At 42.6% G+C, this 23,550-nt stretch overlaps 1 protein-coding gene across 1 annotated transcript in view; it reads left to right on the forward strand.

Moving 5' to 3' along the window:
* Positions 1-2,685: 2,685 nt before the first annotated feature.
* Positions 2,686-23,550, forward strand: part of LOC149777413 (uncharacterized) — a 47,615-nt gene continuing 26,750 nt past the window's right edge. The window contains exon 1 of the mRNA XM_089942031.1: positions 2,686-2,809. The gene's annotated coding sequence lies outside the window, so the exon portion shown is untranslated. The remainder of the gene's footprint in view (positions 2,810-23,550) is intronic.

A 23,550-nucleotide genomic window follows, 5' to 3' on the forward strand; every position in this document is an offset into this window, starting at 1 on the left:
CAAAATACAATAATGAAGTTTCAAAAACAATGCTTCGAATATTATGCTAATACCGTAAAAGCCGAGTTGTACTTTGCATTGATGTAAGAGGCCCTACACCATACAAGTCAACTCCCACGCCGGGAGGGAAAAAACAATCCTGATTTTTGGGGTCACTCCACGCCTACCTCCCTATTTCATATGACCCGACTTTTGCAGAGAACTCCCAATTACTACATTATGTCTTTGATTTTCATTTCTCCTAAAACGAGAAAAGTCCTACATAAATAGATATATCGTATGCCATCCAATGTAAGCCGTTTCTGGTGTATCACCTGTGAATATTGTTGTGACGAAATAATTACTTAACTAGAAAGAATTCGCTCCTTCACTAAATAGAATTTGAAGTTTAAACATTATTCACGTAAATTTATGATTTTTTTTACCTCTACAACAATGCAAAAATCAAAAAATGAACTAGAAAAAAATAAACCAGAACGTTAAAATTGTCGACAATTAATTTCAATCCCACGAATGATCACTATAAATGCTCTAACTCCATATACTATAGCGCAATTCCCACTAAAGTAACTTACGTCAGTGAACACCTGGCATTTTTATACCGCATGTTCGAATGTTAATTACCATCGTTAAATTAAAAGAAGGAATGAAAATACATACCACGCGGAATATGTGTCCTCAAAAAACTAATTTAGAATACATGTGTTTTATAGTAAACAATACTAAATGCCTTAAGAGTTGACAAAAAGGAAATAAGGTCGGATGTACAACGAGGGGAAAATATGAGGCTGCCTATTTAGGTACCTTTAGATCAACAAAATTAGGAATCCTTTATTTGCCAATCAATTGTTTGTGCTTGCATAACACACATTAGTGTAGAACATGGTTTCTTTGAATTACGACGGAGGGCCAGTCGTTTTCACAAATAGTTGTATCGATAATGATTAACTTTTAATTAGTCACGCTGGTTTTCTTACTTGTTTATTTAAGACTAACCTTTAGCTGTTGTGCAGTTTGGCCCCAGCTGACCAGAATATGAAAATAGGGCATGTCCTTGGAGAAAATAAGGCGCGTCACAGGAAGAAACGGCGCGTCCTTTGCAAATTTCATGCATATTGGATCCGGAAGATCGATCAATATCTAGTGAAAACAAGGCTTTAAGAATGCCACGATAAACCTCTCGATTTTAGGTCCCAATCTCTCTATTTTTTTTCAGTCTCCCAAATTTGGCTTTTGAAAAGTTGATAGGTATGCCTTACACCCCGTTGTACAAAACTACGGTAATCGTGCTAATATTATGGAATGAAAGGTAATTACATATCAATGTACTGGTATATTTGCCGGTTCTTGTTGTTAATGGGTTTAACTCCATTTTTCAGCACAAGATAGGCTATACATGGCGGCCAGTATCAATGGTGGAGGAAGAACCCGGGAAAACCCCGGAAAAAACCACCGACCTACAAGAAGCATACGGCCAGCTTTCTCACATACCCACATTGGCCGAGCCCGAGACTCGAACCCACCCAACGCAGTGATCCGTAACGGTGAGCGCTTTAGACCACTCGGCCACTCAGGACCCCATATATAGTTGCCGGTCAAAATTCCCTCTTAACACAAGCCAGTTTCAGGGTTTAATTGATTATCTTGCCTGTATTGCTGTCGGAAAATGAAAGACAAATCCGCCAACTATCAACAAAGGAGATGCCGAAACATCAATCTTTCTACTGTGTGGAAAGTTATGAAATTGTTCAGCCAGAACACAAAACAAAAATAGATGTATGATAATCTTAGTTGATCTATAATGAGAATTTTAGCCTTTATTAGTACAACTCTTTGTGAACATGTAATGTATGCTGGTTATGTGCCTTGAACAATTAAACTTGCGTACATTTTCAAAAATAGTACCTCAGTTTGTAGGATCGCTTAAATCATTGAAAATGAGTAACTCGTGAACACACGATTCAGCGTAAATGAAACAGCTATTAAAGATTAGCTGAAATGTTATACGGAAGAATGCAATTTAGTCGAAACAATGAATAAAGCGAAATCTGCATCTAATGTAATTGGGAATAAATAAGGATTTTCGTGACGCATTGCACTGTGTAAGTACTGTATATTATAGTTCAGCCTGGTCTCCCGGGTAAACTCATCCGGCCTGCGAATTATGAAGTCTGCATTTACCTTTATTTAATTTCGTGCTGGAGAAATCAGAAAATATGCATATGCAAAATAATAACAAAATCACACATATTACTTGAGAAATCAGAAAATATGCATATGCAAAATAATAACAAAATCACACATATTACTTTATAACAGTTTAATAAGTGTCGGGTCACCGAAAATGATTTATTTTTACATGCATATTTACAAGCAAAAATAGTTTTTCGTGTCCCAAGATTTACAGCCACTACAGTAGTCAACAAAAAGACTTAAAAACTTAAAGTTTAGACATTAGCCCGCGGATAAGACGCCCCCCCCCCCCCTTCCAGGCTTTTATTATTTTTTTACTAAATTATTCGGCTTAAACGCAAGTATATACGGTACCCTGAAAGCCTGCCAGTGTGTCTAAAAATAGAATTACCTTTTAAGTACGTTAATGCTATGAGCCATTATGTTCTAAATCCCAGGTGTGTAAAAATAATAGACAGGTAGAGTGAAAAGGAATTCCCTGTGATCTTGTTTCGATTCTGGAAAATTCAAATATGGTGGCATATTTAAAGTTACATAATGCTTTTATTGAAATTTAAGCATCTGAGAGGGTGTACTGTTGGAGTATGACTGGATTCAGATCTTCCAAAGACTACAGGTAAGTATTTTACATTGTAAATGTAAAACAGAAGATACTAGTGGGTCTAATTTATCGCAGTCATTCAGGTTGATACAATAGCTAAAATGCCACACGTTCTAATAAACTTGGTCAGATTGATTTCTTCACTTAAGCATTTTGTAATATGTGTGACTATGAGGACTGGGTAAGAAAGCGTAGCAAAAGATGGAAAAGAGTAGCCAGTGTTAATAGTATATTTAGCCGAGGAGTGGCTGAAGGATTCGTGAGCTGGACCAAACAGGTAATAATTCGAATCCAAAATTGGACCAGCTACATTGGCTTGTCGTTGGGAACGGTTCTTCAAACAAAATGCTTTGGCGCTTAATAATCTACTTGCAATGACGTGGCATTAATCAACACACTTAAACCAATCTACTATTAGCCAGTTTCCACACAAGAGGGACCTATATATGGTTTTCAGCCCATTTCTTTAAATGGCAATACCATATAAGGAAACTTCGTAATCTACAGATACTGTCTTGTTTGAAATTTTACCCTTTATATATTTATACATGAGAAAATATATGCGTGGGTAGTAACTGTCATGTAATTAAAATAAAGAATAGTTTGGATATGTCATTTATGTTTATTCTAAGAGTCTTGCAATGGAAGAAATGCCTTCAAATGTAAATACAGCAGCCAAATTGAACAACTGTAACAAATAATTTGCGCCTCCTCTATGTTGGTGAAACCGCTCCGGTGGCCAAGTGGTTAGAGCGTTCGCCTTGATGCGGGAGGTCGTGGGTTCGATCCCCGGCCGAGTCATACCAAAGACTTACAAAAACGGTACTAATAGCTGCCTCGCTTGGCGCTCAGCATTAAGAGGTTAGTGTTAGGACTGGTCGGCCCGGTGTCAGGATAATGTGACTGGGTGGGACATAATGCTACATGTCTGCAGCATGATGCCCCAGTGCTAGACATCACTATAAACTGCCACATTGCAGACATCGTACCGATATGACTGAAAAATTGTTAAAGCTACATTAAAAATCCAAATCACATCACATCACATGTTGGTGAATGTGCATTACATTTTATTCATGGACTTGTCCAGGTCTACATTATGGTACTCAGTCAAACATGCCAAAATGTACACTGGACTTGTGTGTGATACGACAAGACTTTTTCGGGCCTACATTATGGTACTCAGTCAAGCATGCCAAAATGTACACTGGACTTGCGTGTGATACGACAAGACTTTTTCGGGCATACATTATGGTACTCAAACATGCCAAAATGTACACTGGGCTTGTGTGTGATACGAAAAGACTTCTTTGGGCCTACATTATCGTACTCAAACAGACTTCAACTTTTCTAAAACTGAAGACTAGCTATCAGCCAAGAAGCATATAACATAAAAAATGCATAAACAATACAGGAATCATTGTATACAACATACACGAAAAAATAAAAATGGCTACCTTATTTAATATCATATGGGATGAATTCCTATAAAAAAAAAATAAAAAAAATACTGCAGGCTTACGGAATGCAATTATTGCTTCATCATGTGATAAACTAAATCATAAGTGTTGCTATTTCAAATTAAATGTATGTGTATCATGTAGACTTTCAAACTTTTGCTTCCCATAGCTTGCAAATATTTAGTATTATTGAACTAAATGAAAACATTTCATTGCTAAGGTGTATTTATGAAGGATCCTGTATAATTTATATCATATTTATTATGTGTTTACTGATTTTTCCAATAATGCAGAAACAATTTTAGTTCCATGGTCATTTATGGTTCTACCTTCTGATCTGGAGGGTTTCACACATTACGAGGTAAATACTTGAATGGGCATATGCAGAAAGAACCATGCCAATACATCTGATATTTTTTACATGTAAACAGGAAAATGCTTTTTTAACAAAAGTTTAACACTTGAACTTGAATAATGTTTCAATATTAACAACTTTGCTTAATGTAACTTACTGATTTTAAGAAATTAGTTTGGAATTTTATACAACTATTACAACTAACACCATATGAAAAGATAACATATCATGCAATACAATAGCACACTTCATCACACAAAGCAAACTTGATAATGAAATGTCTTATACTTTGTCCATTGAGAGCCGTCTACTTCTCTTTTAACAACAAAAGGCCACTCTTCTGCAATAAAAGCGATTTCATCTGCCATTTCCCCTGATCTTAGTGGCTAAAAAAATATATATCCTCAATACGGACAAATTGATCGGTTTTGTTCTAAGAAAATTCAACCCCACTTTCCAACCTCCACACGTTTAATTAAACTGTTGGCACCTCGGAACTTCTAGAAATTAAATTAGTCGCACATGTACAGATGTTTCAAAACAGCACCAATTCTTAATAAAGGATATGGTGAATATTATTATCATCCAAACTCATCCACATATATGTAACTATATGCAATAATAGATGAGTTATCAATAGTAGTTAATGGGGATCTTATAGGGTCTATGGGATTTATCATTACAGACCCCCTTGGGAACATATAGGGTCTATGTAAATTTAACATGGAGAAAAATCGTGGGAACATATAGGGTCTATGGGAATTAACATGGCCAAAAACCCTGGGACAATATAGGGTCTATGTAAATTTAACATGGACATAAACCCTTGGGACTGTATAGGGTCTATGTAAAATTGAAACAGGGAGGGTCTCTATTTTTTTTTTAAAAAAATAAAAAAATAAAATAAAAAATAAAATAAAAAAAAGGGGTAGGCAATTCAAAGACTATCTCTTTTCGAGAAATATGGCTGGCCCTGAAAAGGGCCTTTGGTTTATGTTAATATGCCCTTAACATAAAGGGCATTTGCGACATCTTCTTGTCCTCAAACTTCGTCTTACAGCAGGGCCATACATCAGAGTCCTCTTGAGGCAACCTTGTCTCTCTATATAGACTCTTCTTATCCACAGGCTGCTGCTGGTCCTGTGGACAACGGTCCACTTGGATCGGACATACATGAGCATGTCCGTCCTGAACATCATTGTTGACACAAGGGTTGAAGATTCAACGTCGGTCCACATGTTGAGGCTCCGAGAATAGGTGAATCAATGCACTGAACTGCGCTTATTTATAGGGACAGGTAGGATTGAAACGGATTGAGTTCATTCACCAATCCGAACACGCGTTACAAAATTCAGCCAGCTGCATCCAATCCGAAGAGAGCAGTCTGTGACGTCACGTAGTCAATATAGATCTGCTAGCGCTTGTGTGAAGTCAGTCTATGCGACAGTCATTCAACATGACGGAAACTCAGAAAACGATCCAATGGGGTGCACCAGCAGCGGAGACCGCCCAAGGGAACCCGGACTTACTTTCAGAAGAGGTGAATTGGGATTTTGTGGATTTTCTCTCCTCGCAAGAATTTGTTCCGGAACCTTCGTTACCTTCTTCATTACCGCAAGTGGAGAATTTTAGACAGAGACAGAAAGAAGAATTGGAGAAATTTATGCAACGACAAAAAGAAGCGGAACAGGCTTTTCTCCTACAGCAACAGCAACAAGAAGAAGAGGTAAGAAAAAAACAACAGCAAGAAGAAGTAGCAGCAAAGAAACAAGAGGGTGAGAATCAAACGGTCACGGTACTGTTGGATATTTTAGCGGAGTTAAGAAGTCTGAAACAAATGTATCAGACTTCTTTATCACGACCGAAGAGAATACGACCTTCCCGAGCTAAACACGTCAACCCTGTGACTAAGCCTACCGTACCACCCTTAGTGATTTCAACCCAATCATTATCATCATCATCAACATTACGCAGTCCAGAAGTAGGCCTTGGCCGTGGCAAAGGCATAAGGCAGTTAAAGTTGATTGCTTAAACTCACCCCTACATCGTAAAGAAAAAAGGCCCTTTTCAGGGCCACCCACATATCTCGAAAAGAAATACAATTTCAATTTGCCAATAACTCAAAACAAAAAATAAACCCCACCCATTTTTACCCTTATAGTACGTGCCTGTGTATGAGTGCGTGAGTGTAGCTTCTTATTTTAAAATCAAAACTCAAAGACTCTTACCTTATATCATTCATTTATTCTTTTCTCCATTTTTTACAATCCAATTCACAATTCACAACACAACACTTTAATAAAAAGTTCATTGATTTCTTCTTTTCTCCTTGTTTAGTCTCTCTGTTTTTTGAATTTCTTCACCGTCACACTCTTTTCCTCTTCTTCCTCCTCGCTTTCTTCCCTTCTTTTTTTCGTCTCCTGTTTCTTTTTCTTCACCTGTCTGCTTTCTTCCTCTGAAGAATCCCTCTCTTCTTCTGAAGAATCCTTCTTTTCTTCTGACTCCTCTTGTTTCTTTTTTGGGCAATCTGGAGACCAATGTCCTTTTTCTTTACAATAATAACAGGTATCTTTACTTTTGTCTTTTTTAGCTCCTGTTTTTTGACGGTCTGGACACTCTGAAGACCAATGCCCTTTCTTCTGACAGATATAGCAAGTATCTTGACTTTTATCTCGAAAGGAAGGAGAGTAGTCCGTAGGATGGTCTGAAGAGAATTTTCTAATGACCCCTCGCAAAGCTCTGACGAAACGTTCCATCTGGTTAGTCTCTTCCATCGTTGTGCTCGGCTTGAGAGTGAAATGAATAGTGAAAGGACAAGACACACACCCTTTTATATACGCTGGTCTGCTATGACTATAAAGTAGTTCATGGTGTTTGAACTTGAGTCATTTGACTTTTTGCTTTCAAGATGAAACGATCCCATTCATTCGAGAAGAAAGAAGAAGAAAGTAAGAGGCAGAAACGTGATCTATCGCCTCGTACCAGGGCTGAAATATTGACACAAATTCATGCCAGTGATTTTGAAGAGGACATGAGTGAACCAGAATCCGAACCCTCTAAACCAAGTCCACCACCCTTTGTCAACCCTGAAAAGTACTATTCCATTCGAGAGACGGAAAAGCGCTCCTCTAGAAAATTTAGAACCACGGCTTACAAATACACGGTGAAGTTTAAAGATTTCAAGTCCGAAGTACCGTTAGAGAAAGCAGAAGGGTTCATCACCGGAGTGTGGGATTCTCTGCTCACTGCACTCAAGCGACAATGTCAACCCAAAGAAGACGATCGCTTGAGACTTTCCATACAACACGACGGTTTGAAATCCCCTGTTTGGATCGAGTTTAGCACCCCTGCAGAATTGACCGCTTCCAAAGTCATGGACAAGATTCAACACGTGCAACAATCTAATGACCAGTTTGACATCACCGATGGAAAAGCCACATTGGACATGACCCACGTCTCTCCTCCTCAAGGGACCGGACGCAAAAAGATGTTATTGGTGAACGACCTTCGCAGCATTAAGCGTAGCCTTGTCCAAATTCACAATCCTCATGACCAGATGTGTTTAGCCCGTGCCATCGTGGTGGGACGAACCTATGCCAACAAGAACGACACGGTAGAATGGAAAAGAGACTGGGAGAACATTCGACAATCGGACCGAGCCAAACAACGAAGTGAAGCAGAACTCCTGTTACGAAAAGCTGGCATGTCCAAAGACACACCCTGTGGCATTCCTGAGATGCAAAAATTGCAAGATGCCCTAGCTCCACGATACACTTTGAAAGTGCACCCTCAAGAAGTGCGCGGGTCTCTGTTGTTTCGAGGGCAAGATTTTAAGGACGGAAAATACATTCATGTTTATCATCACGATGACCATTTCGATACCATTACCAGTATCACCGGATTCCTGGGATACGGTTATTACTGTGAGAAATGTGACCATGGTTATAATAATCGAGAGCAACACAAGCATTGTGGATCGAAATGCTCAGGATGTTTGGCCTCTTCACCCTGTCTGAGCGAAGAACCAGTGCCTTGTTCAACTTGTCTGCGCACGTTTGTCAGCCCTACCTGTTACCAACAACATCTGAAAACGCAAGGTTCACAGCAGAAATGTGCTTGTCAACTCCTGAGATTGTGCCCTACGTGTGGACAAGGCATACGTACCAATAGTACCAAGGCACACGTATGTTCAGGAAAAAAGAAATGTCACATTTGTCACCACATCATGGACTTGGAACACCAATGTTACGTGCAAAAATACCAACCCCCACCAGAGAAAGAGGACGGTCACAAGAAGAAAGGCAATTTCATCTTTTTCGATTTCGAATGCATGCAAGAGACTGGCATTCACATTCCTAATTTCTGCGTGGCTCATCGAGCGTGCGAGAAGTGCATTCAAGAACCTATCTTCAGTCATTGCCCTCACTGCAGCAAGATTCCTGGAGGGCGTGAAAAAATCTTTCGGGGGCCAAACACGTTAGCCGATTTTGCCCAATGGGTCTTAGACCCCATCGACAAGACGTGGAGCCAAGAGGACATCGGACTTTACGGAGATTGTCATCGTCATGCCACGGTGATGGCTCACAATTTCTCCGGATACGATGGACAGTTTCTTCTCAGATACTATACGGAACATGGCACCGAACGTCCTAAAGTGACTTTGAACGGAGCCAAAATCATTTTCATGCAAGTGGGACAAGTACAGTTTAAAGATTCGATGAGCTATTTGGCCATGCCTTTGAGTCGAATGCCTAAAACGTTTGGAATGACAGAAATGGCTAAAGGGTACTTTCCACACTTTTTCAATACGGAAGCCAATCAACACGCCGTTCTACCCCATTTACCTGAGGCTCACTATTACGACCCCGACAACATGCGTACCGAACAACGAGAAGCTTTCTACGCTTGGTACCAGGCTCATGCCTCTGACCCCTTCGACTTTCAGGAAGAAATGCTAAAGTATTGTCGTTCCGACGTGGACATTTTACGGCGTTGCTGTGGAAAATTTCGAGAACTGTTCATGGAACACGGAGGGGTCGATCCTTTGAAAGAAGCTTGCACCATTGCCAAAGCGTGTTCCTTAGTGTATCGACAACGATTCATGCCTGAAAACACCGTGGCTGTCATCAGCCCTCAAACGACCCACTATGTCAAGCGTCAATACTCGGTCAAAGCCCTACGTTGGTTACATTACTTGTGCGACAAGGAAGACAAGTGGATTCAGCATGCCCGCAACGGAGGGGGCGAAAAGACCATCGGAACGTATTCGGTCGATGGCTGGGACTTAGAAAACCCCAAGATCGTGTACGAGTTTAACGGTTGCTTATTTCACGGATGTCCCGTTTGTTATCCTGACCGTGGCACTAACAATCAGTTTTTACAACGAACCATGGAAGACTTGTACCAGGACACTTGTCAGCGGCGCCTAAAGTTGGAACAGGAAGGATACCAAGTGGTGGAAATGTGGGAACACGAGTACGATCACCGTATGAAAACCGATCCCGAGTTTAAACGCCTCGTGGAAAGTTACCAGTTCATGGACCCGCTGAACCCGAGGGATAGTTTGTACGGAGGAAGGACCAATGCCACCTGTTTGCTGTACCAAGCCGACGAAGAGAACGGAGAAGAAATCAAATACTTGGACGTGTGTTCGCTGTATCCCTACGTGTGCAAATATTGTCGCTTTCCCGTAGGGCACCCGCAATTGTTCACGGAACACATCGACCTGGTCAACATTCGACAATACGAAGGCTTGATCAAGTGTAAAGTTTTGCCTCCCACGAACCTATACCATCCCGTCTTACCTCACCATTGTCAAGGCAAACTGATGTTTCCTTTGTGCCGTACTTGTGCCGAAACGTGCAACCAAGACCAGCCTTGTCATCACAGCCAGGAAGAACGGGCCTTGACGGGAACCTGGGTCAGCGTAGAATTGTTCAAAGCTCTGGACATGGGATACCAACTGTTAGAAGTGTACGAAATTTGCCACTTTCCCAAGACACAACAATACCACAAGGGTGACCCTACTCCGAAAAGCATTTTTGCAGACTACGTGGATGCCTTTTTGAAACTGAAGCAAGAAGCCAGCGGCTATCCTTCCTGGTGTCACACTCCCGAAGACCAAATACAATTCAAAGAGAAATACTACGAACAAGAAGGCATCACTTTAGACCACATCGAGAAAAACGAAGGCAGGCGATCGTTTGCCAAAGTGATGTTAAATTGCTTGTGGGGTAAAATGGCACAACGCCCGTGTTTACCCAAGACGGAATATTTGACAGAACCTTCCCGCTACTTTCAGATGATTCACGACAAAACCAAATTCATGAAACACGTGGACGTCGTTCGCGAGGATTTGATCTTAGTCAATTACGAAGAAGATCTGGACTTTGTACAAGACGACCCCTTTGGAAATGTCATCATTGCGGCTTACGTGACAGCCCATGCTCGCTTAAAATTGTACGAAGCTTTAGAACTGTTAGAAGAACGCGTCCTGTACTTTGACACGGACAGTTGCATTTACATCCATCACCCGATTCAACATCACCCTGACATCGAAGGAGACCGTTTAGGAGCCTGGACAGACGAGCATCCCGACGACAAGATTCTAAGTTTCGTCAGTGGCGGTCCCAAAAATTACGGCTACGAATACCGGGACAAACAAGGAGAAGTGCACACGACGTGCAAAGTGAAAGGACTGACTCTGAATCATCGTACCAGTCGTGTGGTCAACTTTGGGGTATTGAAAGAAGCCTTGCAATCGAAAGAGGATGGAAACTTTAAAGTGACCACTTACCAACCGAACAAGATTGTACGTTTACCCACTCACCACATCGTCAGTCGACCTTTGGAAAAAGTTTATCAAATCGTGTACCAGAAGCGAGTTCGACTTCCCAATCATTTCACCTTACCGTACGGTCACGTCGGTATTGGTCTGTATATAAAAAGGAACCCTAGGCAAGATCGATAGTTCATTGTGACTACCAAGACCGAGCAAACAAGATGAATACTTTGAAAGAGACATCGTTCCAGTTTGGGGATTGTAAAAAAGTTGTATCTTCCTCTAGTGTGACTAATATTGGATGGATAAGACCCAGGCATTGCGACGGAAAATGTCCGGAAGGAAACTGCGATTGTCCATGTGGTTACCATTGTAATTGCGTCACGGAGTTTGCAGACGAGTGCGATTGTGAGCCTTGCGATGGATACGATGCTGTACGTTGTGACCTGAGCGATGCCGTAAAGCATCATGGGAACTTTAGTGCCCCTACCCCTATCATGGAAAGTGATGCTGTGCGTGTCAAACCTGTCGGATGCGAAAGTGATGCCGCTCGTCCTCTTGGACATTTTACTGGGTTTCGTTTTAAAGGGGAATGTTCACCTTCACGTCTACCCCCCTACGGATGTCATCCAGCCTTGAGCAAACTCCTACCCATGTCACTCAACCCTCATCGAAACGAACCTGTGAAAAACGAATATTCGTTTCCTGTGCGTTTGTCGGAATACTGCGACTTTGAAAATCGTCTTCAATCGTTCAAAGGAAAATGGCCAAAGTATCTGGGAGGACCGACCCCCGAAGAATTAGCCAGAGCCGGATTTTTCTACTTGGGCGAAGGAGATAAAGTCAGGTGCTTCAGTTGCGATGTGACACTTCACCACTGGGAACCGCAAGATTCGGCCTACGTAGAACATGCTCGATGGTCACCGAATTGTCATTACTTACCCTTAGTGGGACCGAGACATTGAAGTAACTTCTTACCATAATAATCTGTTCATGGATACTTTACAAGAGAACATTCGTGCTTTGCCTGTGGAGTTGAGAGAACGCATTTACCGAGAGCTGGTCAAAATACAAGTGAAACGTAAAGAACAATTGCATCCGTTACGTCACCGGTGTTTGAACCACTGGTACCTGAGGGCTATACAAGGATTGATTCAATTGAAAGTGTTCCATCGGACAGACATTGATCAACGATCCTCTAGTTTTAAAAAGGATTGGTTTGGTATGGACGATTCTACCTACATCATTGTAAACGTACTGCATCGAATTCCAGAGGAAGAGTTAACGAATTACCAACATCTTGAACACAATGTCAACTTAGTGAAAGAGGAAACTTCTGAACGAATTGTCATGTGTAGATTAGTGACTCAACGATTTAAATTTGACACTGAAGTGAAACCATGTTTGTGCAAAGAGTACATTTCTTGTGTCAGACCAAAGAGGATTTAGTATGACCTATTCATGGATACTTTGCTAGAGAACATTCGTGCTTTGCCTGTGGAGTTGAGAGAACGCATTTACCGAGAGCTGGTGAAAATACAAGTCAAACGTAAAGAACAATTGCATCCGTTACGTCACCAGATCTTTAACCACTGGTACCTGAATGGTATAAGAGAACTGATTCGTCAGAAATTGTTTCAGTGGTCAGACCTTGTTCAACACTTTGAGTTAGTGAATGATCGAAATGTTCATTATTTTGGTTACTTCGAGATTCACCTACAGCAATACATTGAGGAAGACAAGTTAAAGGATTATCAACATATTTTACGTGGAATCTACTTAGAGGAAGAGGAAACTTCTAAACGAACTCTGAAGTTTCGGTTACAGTATGCAAGATTTAGATTCCCTACTGGAGAACGAAGATCTCTGGCTAGAAAGTACGTGTATTGTTTCCGAAACAAAGAGACTATAAAAACAGGCTGCCATGCCACGACTTATGTCACATGTCATCCAACAGATTCCGTGGAAGGAACTCAATGACCATATTCAAACCGTGGATCATTACCATCGATTATTACAAGAACTGTATCCATTCAATTTGGGACGACAAGTGGTGTGTGTCTTAGTGACTTGTTTTCTGGGATTTCGTTTACCAGCCGATTCTTTGTGGACTCTTTACGATCAGTACTTACCACCTCCATGGCCTTAAATGGTCACGAAAAACTCCTTTTGCTCAAAGCCTTGCGGTTTCATCTGGATACTTCTCGACCTCTACGGGAAAAAAAGATTCGTCAACTTTTAGCTACCCAAGACGTGTATGACGATGTGTGTGTAGCTTGTGACTTACATCCCCATTGGACAGATGTCCGTGCCTGGAAAGAATGGGATTTTGAGGCTTGGACCCAAGAAGTGGCCCAGTATGCACGAGAGTTGTTCAAGGAAAAAAGTTACTTTTCAACCCGTGTTAGTGACGGTGCCAGAAGAACCCGTCACCCAGGACAGGACTGTCGTGGACAGACCTGAAAGACCCTTTCGGGAGGACACTTGTGTGACCTTACCCCCTGTTGAACTGGTTAGAACATTACCCAAAAGATGTGATTGTTGTACAGACACTTGTGTTTATTCCACGTTCATCGTTATCATGTGCCTTTTATCCTTGTACTTAAGCCTTTGGCTTTTATGTATTTTTGTCTTTCGTATTCATGTTTGATAAAAAAACATTCAATAAACGTGTTCTGAAAAAGTATATAAACTCTTGTCTTGTTCGTTTTCGTGTCACAAGTGACATTTCTCACACCATGGCTACCTCTGCTGTCTCTGCTCCCTCTTCCTCTACTGTCAAAGTCATCGACGAACACTTAGATCGTGCCAGTTGGGAGGCTTTGTATCTTCGCCATCCCTTTAACATGCTCATTGCTGGACCTAGCGGTTCAGGCAAAACCGAATTCGTCAAACGTTTGATCGAACATAAACATCATTTGATCGATCGGCCCCCTCAACGGATCGTGTGGTGTTACAAAGAGTGGCAATCGGCGTACAGCCTCTTGCGAGAAAGTCAAGGCGATTCCATCGTGTTTGTGGAAGGCATTCCTAAAGAAGACGACGGCATCGTCTCTGACTCCCGTCAAACCCATTTGGTCATTTTCGACGACATGTTAGGAGAAGACGAAGAAGAAATTAAATTGTGGTTCACGCGCAAAGGGCATCACCGTAATGCCAGTGTCATTTACATCACCCAAAATTTGTTTCAACAAAGTAAAGCCCATCGCACCATCAGTCTCAATGCGCATTACGTGGTCTTGTTTAAAAGCCCTCGAGATAAATCGCAAGTGCAAGTCTTAGCCAAACAGTTAGGAACGCCTTGGCTGACTCAGGCGTACGACGATGCCACTCAAACGCCACACGCCTATTTACTCGTCGATTTGAAACCTACGACTCCCGAGGATTTGCGATTTCGTACCCACTTGTTTCACCACTGGTGCCAAGACGGAGGGCCTGTCCTGTACACGTCTCCGTCCTCGACTTCATTTCACTCCCCATCAAAAAATCTATAAAAACCTCAGACCCTTTTTCGTCTGTCTCACACAGTGTGAACATGACGTCCCTTCAGTCGCATCTTCCCGTCAAATTGATTCGTGCCTTGTATGGCATCAGTCGAGAAAAAAATCCACAAACACGAGCCCGTGTCTTAGAAGCTAGTCTCAAAGAAGTCTTACGATGGTTCACGGTGACGGCACGTCAATTACTCCAAGGAATCATTCAGATTCCTCATCAAACCCAACGCTTTTTCGATCGAAACAAAGTCGCTTTGGTCCAACTGGCCGATCCCCGCATCGACACTCAAACCAAAAAACAAATCATTTTGAAACCTGGAGGGAGCGGTACTCTAGGAGGGGTCATCATTCGCTCACTCTTAAGATGGGATCCTAATGCCCCCAAAGTTATCCCCAAGACAAAAGTCCAACGAAGCCCCAAGAAGAAAAAGAAAAAGACCAGGTCCCCAAGAAGAATAACTTCTCCAGTGGCAGGACCCTCCTCTTACCAGACACCACCACCCCGGAAAAAGAAAAGAAGCCCCCAGAAAAAGAAACAGAGAAAAAGTCCCCAGAAAAAGAAAAGTCCACAGAAGAAAACTAGTCGCAAGAGAGGCACTTCGGCCAGGACGCAACCTTACACTCGCAAACCACGACCTGCCACGGCAGTGACTGCGTCTCCGGCATCCTCACGTTCATCCACTTCTCCGTTGATGACACCCAGAACTGAAGAGTACTTGGAGACGTTGATCACACCAAGAACATCTCCGTTGATGACCCCCAAAAGAACTTCCCCAGTGGCAGGACCCTCCAATTTAGTGGCAGTGGCTGCTGCTCACAAAGTACCTTCTCCCAAAATCAAAGTCCAAGAAAGATCGGGCATGTTACAAAGTTTACTGGATTTGTCCAAGCAAGAACTGGCTCGATTTAGTCCGTTGCGTACCCCTGCACGACGTGTCATGCCTGTCCTCAAACTGATAAAACGTAAAGACAATCAGTGGCGACGCGTTCCAGTATAAAAAGAGCCTGTGACCAAGTCGGGGTATCAGTGAACTTGTAAAAAAGATGTCACCTCCAAGAAGCCACAAAAGAAAGAGACAAAGGCAGACGCGTCATCCGACAAAGCGCTTAGCCAAGCATCGACATTACCCTAAGAAAAGACACAGTCGTTCCAAGAAAAAGAGGCGTCAACAAAGGGGAGGATTCCTTGGCGATTTTGGGAAAAACATTGTCACCTTTATGACAAAGCGATAGTCCCAAAAAAAAGATAAAAGGGTGTACGTTAAGTCATCGACGTTAGTGTCTGTTCGGTGAATGTCCCGGAACCACAAGCAAAAAATGTCACCCTCCAGAAAACCCCAAGGAAAGAAAAGGAAAGGACTGCCACCACGTTTAGCTAAACATGGGGACCTGTTATCTGTCCTGTCCAAAGCTTCTTCACCCCTACGAAAAAAACTCATTCAAACGGCCTCCAAAGAGGTCATCGATACCGTGTGCGAATGTTGTTTGAACGTTTTGAAAGGCACGATCCCTTTGTCCAAACACCAGAAACAATGCTTAGGCAAACATCGTCACGTTCTTCGCCAAATGGTTCAAAAGAAAATTCCCATTCGTCAAAAAAAGAAGATGTTGGTTCAACGTGGAGGTATTTTGCCTCTCTTGTTAGGCCCCATACTGAAAGGAGTCTTGGGAACCATGTTGGGAGGACTGATGGGAGCAAGATAAAAAGGCCTTCGAAAGTCCCAAGATCTCAGAATCGACCCCTGACAACCCCATGGAAGGACGAAAACTAGCTTTAGTGCCTTACAAACGATGGATGGAATACCATCGGTGGCAAGAACAACGCACCCCGCATTTACCTCCCAATCCCCATTTGAGCGAGATGTCCCAGTTACAACACGAATTGCAATCCTTGATGGATCGCCAAGATTTGTCCGAAACAGAAAAATCGCAAAAGTACGGTCAACTCTTGCAACGACTGCAACTCTTTCACCAGAAAGCTTTAGACGAAACAGCTCTACCCACTTTGAAAGATTTTAAGACCTTGATGAAAAGTCCAGCACCATCACCAGTACCAGTACCAGTACCGGTACCAGTGGTCAAGACAGAAAAAGGAAAAGAAGAAGAAGAAGAAGGGTTTCAAACTCCACCAGAAAAAGTACGCAAGTTAACAACACCACCTACCTCCAGAATTGGATGGATTAAAAAGATGATGGCCACCCCTTCTTCCTCACAAGAGAAAAAGAAAGTGAAGACAGAAGTGAAACAAGAACCGATATCCCCTGCTCAGACATCCTCCTCTTCGACACCTATTGCCGGTCGCACACGCAAAGCCTTGCAATCCAAGAAAATACCCCAAGAGAAAAAGAGTAGCCTCTTCCAAGAGTGGGTGCCTTATTAAGACACCAATCAACACAAAAAAATGGAAAAAGTCTTAGCTAGCATTTACTACGATCCCTCGCATCCTGCAGGTTACGCAGGAGTTCAAAAATTGTATCGTGCTGCCAAAACGCGAATGAAAAGTCTCCGTTTACCTCAAGTGCAACGATGGTTACAAGAACAAGCTACCTACACTTTGCACAAACCCATTCGACGCAAGTTTGCCAGAAGTCGCACCCGAGTGGAAGGCATCGATCATCAATGGCAAGCCGATTTAGCCGATGTCTCTCATTTGGCCAGCTACAATCGTGGCTACAAATATCTGTTTTGTGTCATCGACGTCTTTTCCAAATTTGCCTGGGTCGTGCCCTTGACTTCCAAATCCAGCAGCGAGTTAGTGCGAGCCCTGCAACGAGTGTTGAAACAAAGTGGCCGTCACCCTCTTCGATGGCAAACGGACAAAGGCACCGAATTTCTGAACCAAGCTTTCCAAAAAGAATTAAAGAAACGTGACATTCATTTTTTTACCACCGAGAATCCCGAAACCAAAGCCAGCATCGTGGAGCGTTTTCAACGCACTTTGAAAGAACGCATGTGGAAATATTTTACGCATCACCACACTCTGAAGTACATCGACATCTTACCGCACCTGGTGCAAGCGTACAACCAATCTTACCATCGAAGCATCGGACGTGCCCCGCAAGACGTGACTCCCGACAATGAAGTGTTGGTGTTTGAGCGTCTGTTCGGTACGTCCCCGACGAGGGCTGTCCCCAAGAAAAGTGGAGAGTTGACCGTAGGAGATTGGGTGCGCATTGGCAAAACCAAACGCACTTTCGACAAAGGTTACTTACCTAACTGGACAACCGAATTGTTTCGCGTCACTGGACGAGTACATGGCCGTCATCCTGCCGTCTATAAATTGGAAGACATGAACGGAGAAGTACTCAAAGGAACGTTTTATTTGCCCGAGTTACAACGTGTCACCAAAAAAGAAGACGACGTGTACGACATCGAAAGCATTCTCGAACGCAGAACCCGTAAAGTGGGCAAACGACGTGTCAAAGAAGTCAAAGTACGTTGGAAAGGATATCCACCCAGTTTCGATTCTTGGATCGACGCTTCGCAAGTCATCGACTATAAAAAGAAGTGACCATCATGCCCTTTCACACATCAGACGCAGCTACGTCGACCACTCCTCCTTCCCCTAGTTCTTCTGTGCAAGATTTACAAAAACAACCCTTGTGGGTGTGGTGTGGAGAACGTGTGCCTAAAACGCAAATCGTCTTTTTCTGCCAAATCTTCGTGGTGTATTGTGTCATCGGGGCAGCCATCGCCAATTTGAGTTTGCAACAAGGAGACAAACAATTGTGGACCATTTTATTGAGCAGTTGCATCGGTTACCTGCTTCCCAATCCCTCCCTGAAATTCTCCTCGAACGGGAACGTTGTGTCCAGTGTCAGTGCCAGTCACCACTCCAGCAACCACAACCAGAACCCCATTTTGGGCGGAGACACGCCTCTGACGTCCACTAATATTCCCTCGGACAGCCACAGAACTCTGGAATTATGAGTCACCAAAACCAATTTTACTTGACCTTACCCAGTGACAGTTCCATGGAGGTGTTTCCCAACAACACGTTGTGCTGTTACACGGCCAAATTACCTCAGGCCATCCCCTTAGATCACGAAGCCCATTGGGAAGTGGCTTTAGTAGAAATGATTCACCCGACCCAAGTCCTCAATGTCCTTCCCAATGAAAATAAATTTGATGTGGAAGTTCATGACGAGCAAATGCAACAGTGGATGGATACCCATAGCAAATATGACAAGAAAACCCGTACACCAAATTCAAAGTGGACCACCTATCACTTGTTCATTCCCCCAGGCTATTATTTTAGTGGTCAACATTTGGTCAACACCATAGCCACCAGGTTTAATAGTGTGTTTCTGAAAGCTTTGGAAAGTGTCAAAAAAAGTGTCACCCTGGAGTACCACAAAACAGCTCGTCGCTTCCTGATGAAATTTCCTGAGGGGCCCAAAATCATGTCTTTCTTATTTTGTCATGAATTGTTTGACATGTTGGGCGGTGACATGGAGCTAAGGAAGAAAGTAGAAAAAGAAAAAGGTGAATTACCAGTCATTTCTGACAACGATTCTTTTGCCAAGTATTTTCGTACCCCGGTAGAACTGAACCAAGGACTGAATTTGATCTTCGTGTACTCCGATGTGGTGGAGTACAACGTGGTGGGACACACCTCCGTACCGTTACTGCGTGTCATTCCTTTCAAAGTGGATTCTGCCGCAAACGCTGACGAGGAAGGTGGAAACACTTACCACGTCCACCGCGAATTTGTCCATCCTCACTATTTGCCTGTCAGCAAGTCGTATTTGGACACAGTCAACATTACTATAAAAGGAGATTTGGGACAAAATATTCCATTCACCAAAGGAAAAGTCACGGTGAAACTCCATTTTCGAAAACGGTTTTCTCACGACTCGTAAGTAAGTCATGTATCCAGTGTACCGAGGGGTTGCTCGACAGCGAGGACACGGTTTAGGAGACATGTTAAAATCGGCCTTTCGTTCGGTGGCCCCAGTGTTGAAACCGATGGTGACACGCGGATTGCACGCTTTGAAAGATGCGGCACTGACGCAAGGCAAAGAATTTCTCCAAAATGTCATCATCGACAAACAAAACCCTAAAGAAGCCTTCATGAGGGCAGGCAAAAATGTCTTGCTGCAAACGGGTAAAGACATTTTGGGCCGACGAGACACACCTATAAATGCCCTGCACGCTACCGAGTCAGGCATTCAGCAAGGACAAGGCAGAAAGAGACGACGCAGAAAACACCCTTTCACCAGACTTCAAGCGAGAAAGGCCAAGAAAAAAAGAACCGTTCGAGACTTAGACGTTTTCGATTATTGAAACATAGAAAAAATGATGCACCGAGAGTCTTGCGCCTGTTCCTAGACGGAACTGGATCTGTTTGCCATGCCCCCCACCATGATGACCATGCAAGAATCCCAGTGGGTGGAATTTCACCCCGTCTCCTCATTGACAGCCTCAGCTCCCATCGAGTTTGAAATCAAAGGACAGCCCGAAGATTACATCGATCTGAATAGCAGTTACTTGTACTTGAAAGTCAAAGTTGTCGATGAGGACAATTCGACCCTAGATGGCGATGAGGTAATAGCTCCCGTCAACAATTTCATGCATTCCTTGTTTAGCGGAGTGGACTTGTACTTGAACAACAAACTGGTCAGCAGCAGCATGGATACTTACCCTTATCGAGCGTACCTGGAAAATCTCTTGACGTACGGAATAGATGCCAAGAACACTCATCTCAATGCCTGTGTGATATGGGAAGCTGACGAAGCAGGCCAGTTTGAAAGATTCGAAACTGATGCAAGCAAAACACCAAACAATGACGGATTTGTAGAACGAAGAGACAAAATCAAAAACGGACAAAGTTTAGAACTGATGGATCGTTTACATCTGGACATGTGGTTGCAAGAGAAATATTTGCTAAACGGGGTGAATGTTCGCCTGAGACTGAATCGTAGCAGTGCCGCTTTCCATTTGATAGGTACTACTGTTTGCAAAACTGTCATCGAGGAAGCCAGACTCTACGTACGCCGTGTGGAAGTGTTACCTAAAGTGGGTAACGACATCAGTCAGACGTTGAGCAGAACGACCGCCAAGTATCCCATACGACGCGTGGAAGTGAAAACGTTCACCATTCCCAAGGGACAGCGATCCATGATCGAAGATCATCTGTTTCAAGGACAGCTACCCAAACGTTTGATCGTTGGTATCGTCGAGAATACAGCCTTCAACGGAGCTGTCGAAAAAAATCCTTTCTACTTTCAACACTTTGGCGTGTCCAAGATCGAAGTCAGTCGCGACGGCAAGACCTTGTGTACCCGACCTTTCGAACCTGACTTTGAGAAGAAGAATTACTTGAGATCGTACTTGTCCCTGTACGAAGCCACCGGCCAGTTAGGAACCAACACCAGTCACGGCATTACGTACGAGGATTACGCAGGAGGTTATGCTTTGTGGGCTTTCGATTTCACTCCAGACCAAGGCAGCGACGAGGGACATTTCCACCCTATAAAATCTGGTCAAATTCGTGTGGAACTTCAGTTTGCAAACCGAGACCCTGATGTAACGGTGAACGTCATCCTGTATGCCGAATTTGATAATACCATAGAAATCAATAGTTTGAGAGAAGTCATTCTAGATTACTAGAAAGCCATGGAAGACTGTTCTCCCTCTTTACCTAGTGGAGAAACTTTGGAGATGGAATGTGTGGAAAAAGAAGAAGTGATCATGATGAAGTCGAGATGGCCAGAACAAGAAGCCCATTTAGTCTCCTGTTTTGCCAAACACTTGGTCGACAAAATGACGGAATTGATCAAGAAAAATTGCTATGGATGTCAAAACGATCATCCCAGTCAAATTCAACACGATAAATGCCTGATGTTGAGTCAAGAAGAAAAATTGGACGAGTATCTGGACGAAGCTTGGAGTCTCATCTCAAACAAAGACGTGTTGCACCAGTGGTATAAAGACTTGCGTGAACATTCTTGTCCACCATTAACCACTCAAGAGATCCATCGTATCGAAGCTCTCCTAAATCAGAGTGAGGAAACAGAACGAATCACCGTTTATTCGTCAGACATTTTCAAGCAAAAAGTCAGGATCGAATTGATGACTTATTATTACCTGTGAAGAAGAAAAAAAACACAAATCAATGGATACCTGGGAACTTTATTACCTTTTGAACCACAGTTCGTATACGTCTTCTTGGAATCCTGTCGTCTGTGCTAAAGATGAACTCCCTCATCGCAAACCTAAAGACCATCAAGCTTACGTGATCAACACGGACGACAGTCATCTCCCAGGAACCCACTGGGTAGCCGTCTACTTTCCTCAAGAAGGATGTGTGGAATATTTCGATTCGTACGGATTGCCCCCTTTGGAAGACGATATCATCGACTTTATGAGAAGAAATGCTCAAACCACCCGATTCAATAATGTGAAATTACAAGGCACAGATTCCTTGGTGTGTGGACAGTACTGCGTGTATTTTCTGCATCATCGCAGCCTGGGCTATTCCTTAGAACATTTAGTGACTCATTTCGATCCTCGTTCTTCTGCTAGAAACGATGTGAAAGTAGATCGATGGTTTTGTGACCATTATGCTTATCTTTTGTCTCAAGCTAGGAAACGTAGTGTCCATCAATGGCCTAATGATTTCCAACAGTGGAAATCACAATTTCATTCACAACGTTGTCAGCCCTGTTTAAAGTAGATTGAGAAAAAAATGTTAGTGATTTGAAAAAATATGGTTTGATGTTATAGTGTTGGATTATTGTTAAAAATGTTAGAGTTGTTGTTTAGTGTTAAGTGATTTTTGAATAAAAAATGTTGTGTTTTGAAAAAATGCTTTTGTCTTTTGTTTAGCTATAAGAATGTTGAATTGATGCTCTTTCATTTCTTACTATCCCTCTCATGACACTCACTGAACGTTGCGAATCGAAAACCGTGTGGGGGATGTTTTCCTTCACGTCCGCGCTTTCACTTTAAGAACCGGGGTTGTTTCCAGTCTAACCATCCATTGTCGACTCATCCTCCTACGAAGATGTGCTCCAAACTAGCTAAGCTCAACGAAGCCTACGTGAATTTGCATAGGGTCAGACACAGTCTGATACCGAAGCCAGAAGAAATAGAGAATGTGAGAATGTTAAAAATCACTGAAGACCTGATAGAAGAGCTCTTCAGAGAAGAAGTGAACAGGGAAAAAGAAGAATGGACGGAGAAGTACAGACTTCAGAGACAGCAGCAACAGCAGCAACAACAGCAACAACAGCAGCAGCAACCTGAACCTGACAGAGGCTTTGTCGATTGTCGTATCGACACCAAAGAGTTCTTCTTCTCTTTCCGAAGAAGCAGACCTATCGCCAGAAAGTCTATCCTCAGAGGACATCGCATTCTTAGAAACTAAAAAAGAATGCCATAGCAAAACAAAAAAACAGCCCTTTTCAGGGCTACCCAATACTCTAGAAAAGAAATAACGATCGATTTGCCAATGTGTGTGTAGGTAGAGTAGTGTGAAAATAAACACTAACTCTTTTTAAAAATGTGAGGGTATGTGTTGGTGTGTTTGTGTTTGTAAGAGCTAAAGTAAGTTGGTGTGGATAGTAGATTAAAATGATGTTTGTTTGGCTGTTAGAGGTGTATATTTGGAGTTAGATTGGATTGCTTTGAGTATGTGGATAGTCTATTGAAGTGATTTATAA

This window comes from Sinohyriopsis cumingii, chromosome 18 (genome assembly GCF_028554795.1).
Source record: "Sinohyriopsis cumingii isolate HCF-2022 chromosome 18, ASM2855479v2, whole genome shotgun sequence".
NCBI classification, from domain to species: domain Eukaryota; kingdom Metazoa; phylum Mollusca; class Bivalvia; order Unionida; family Unionidae; genus Sinohyriopsis; species Sinohyriopsis cumingii.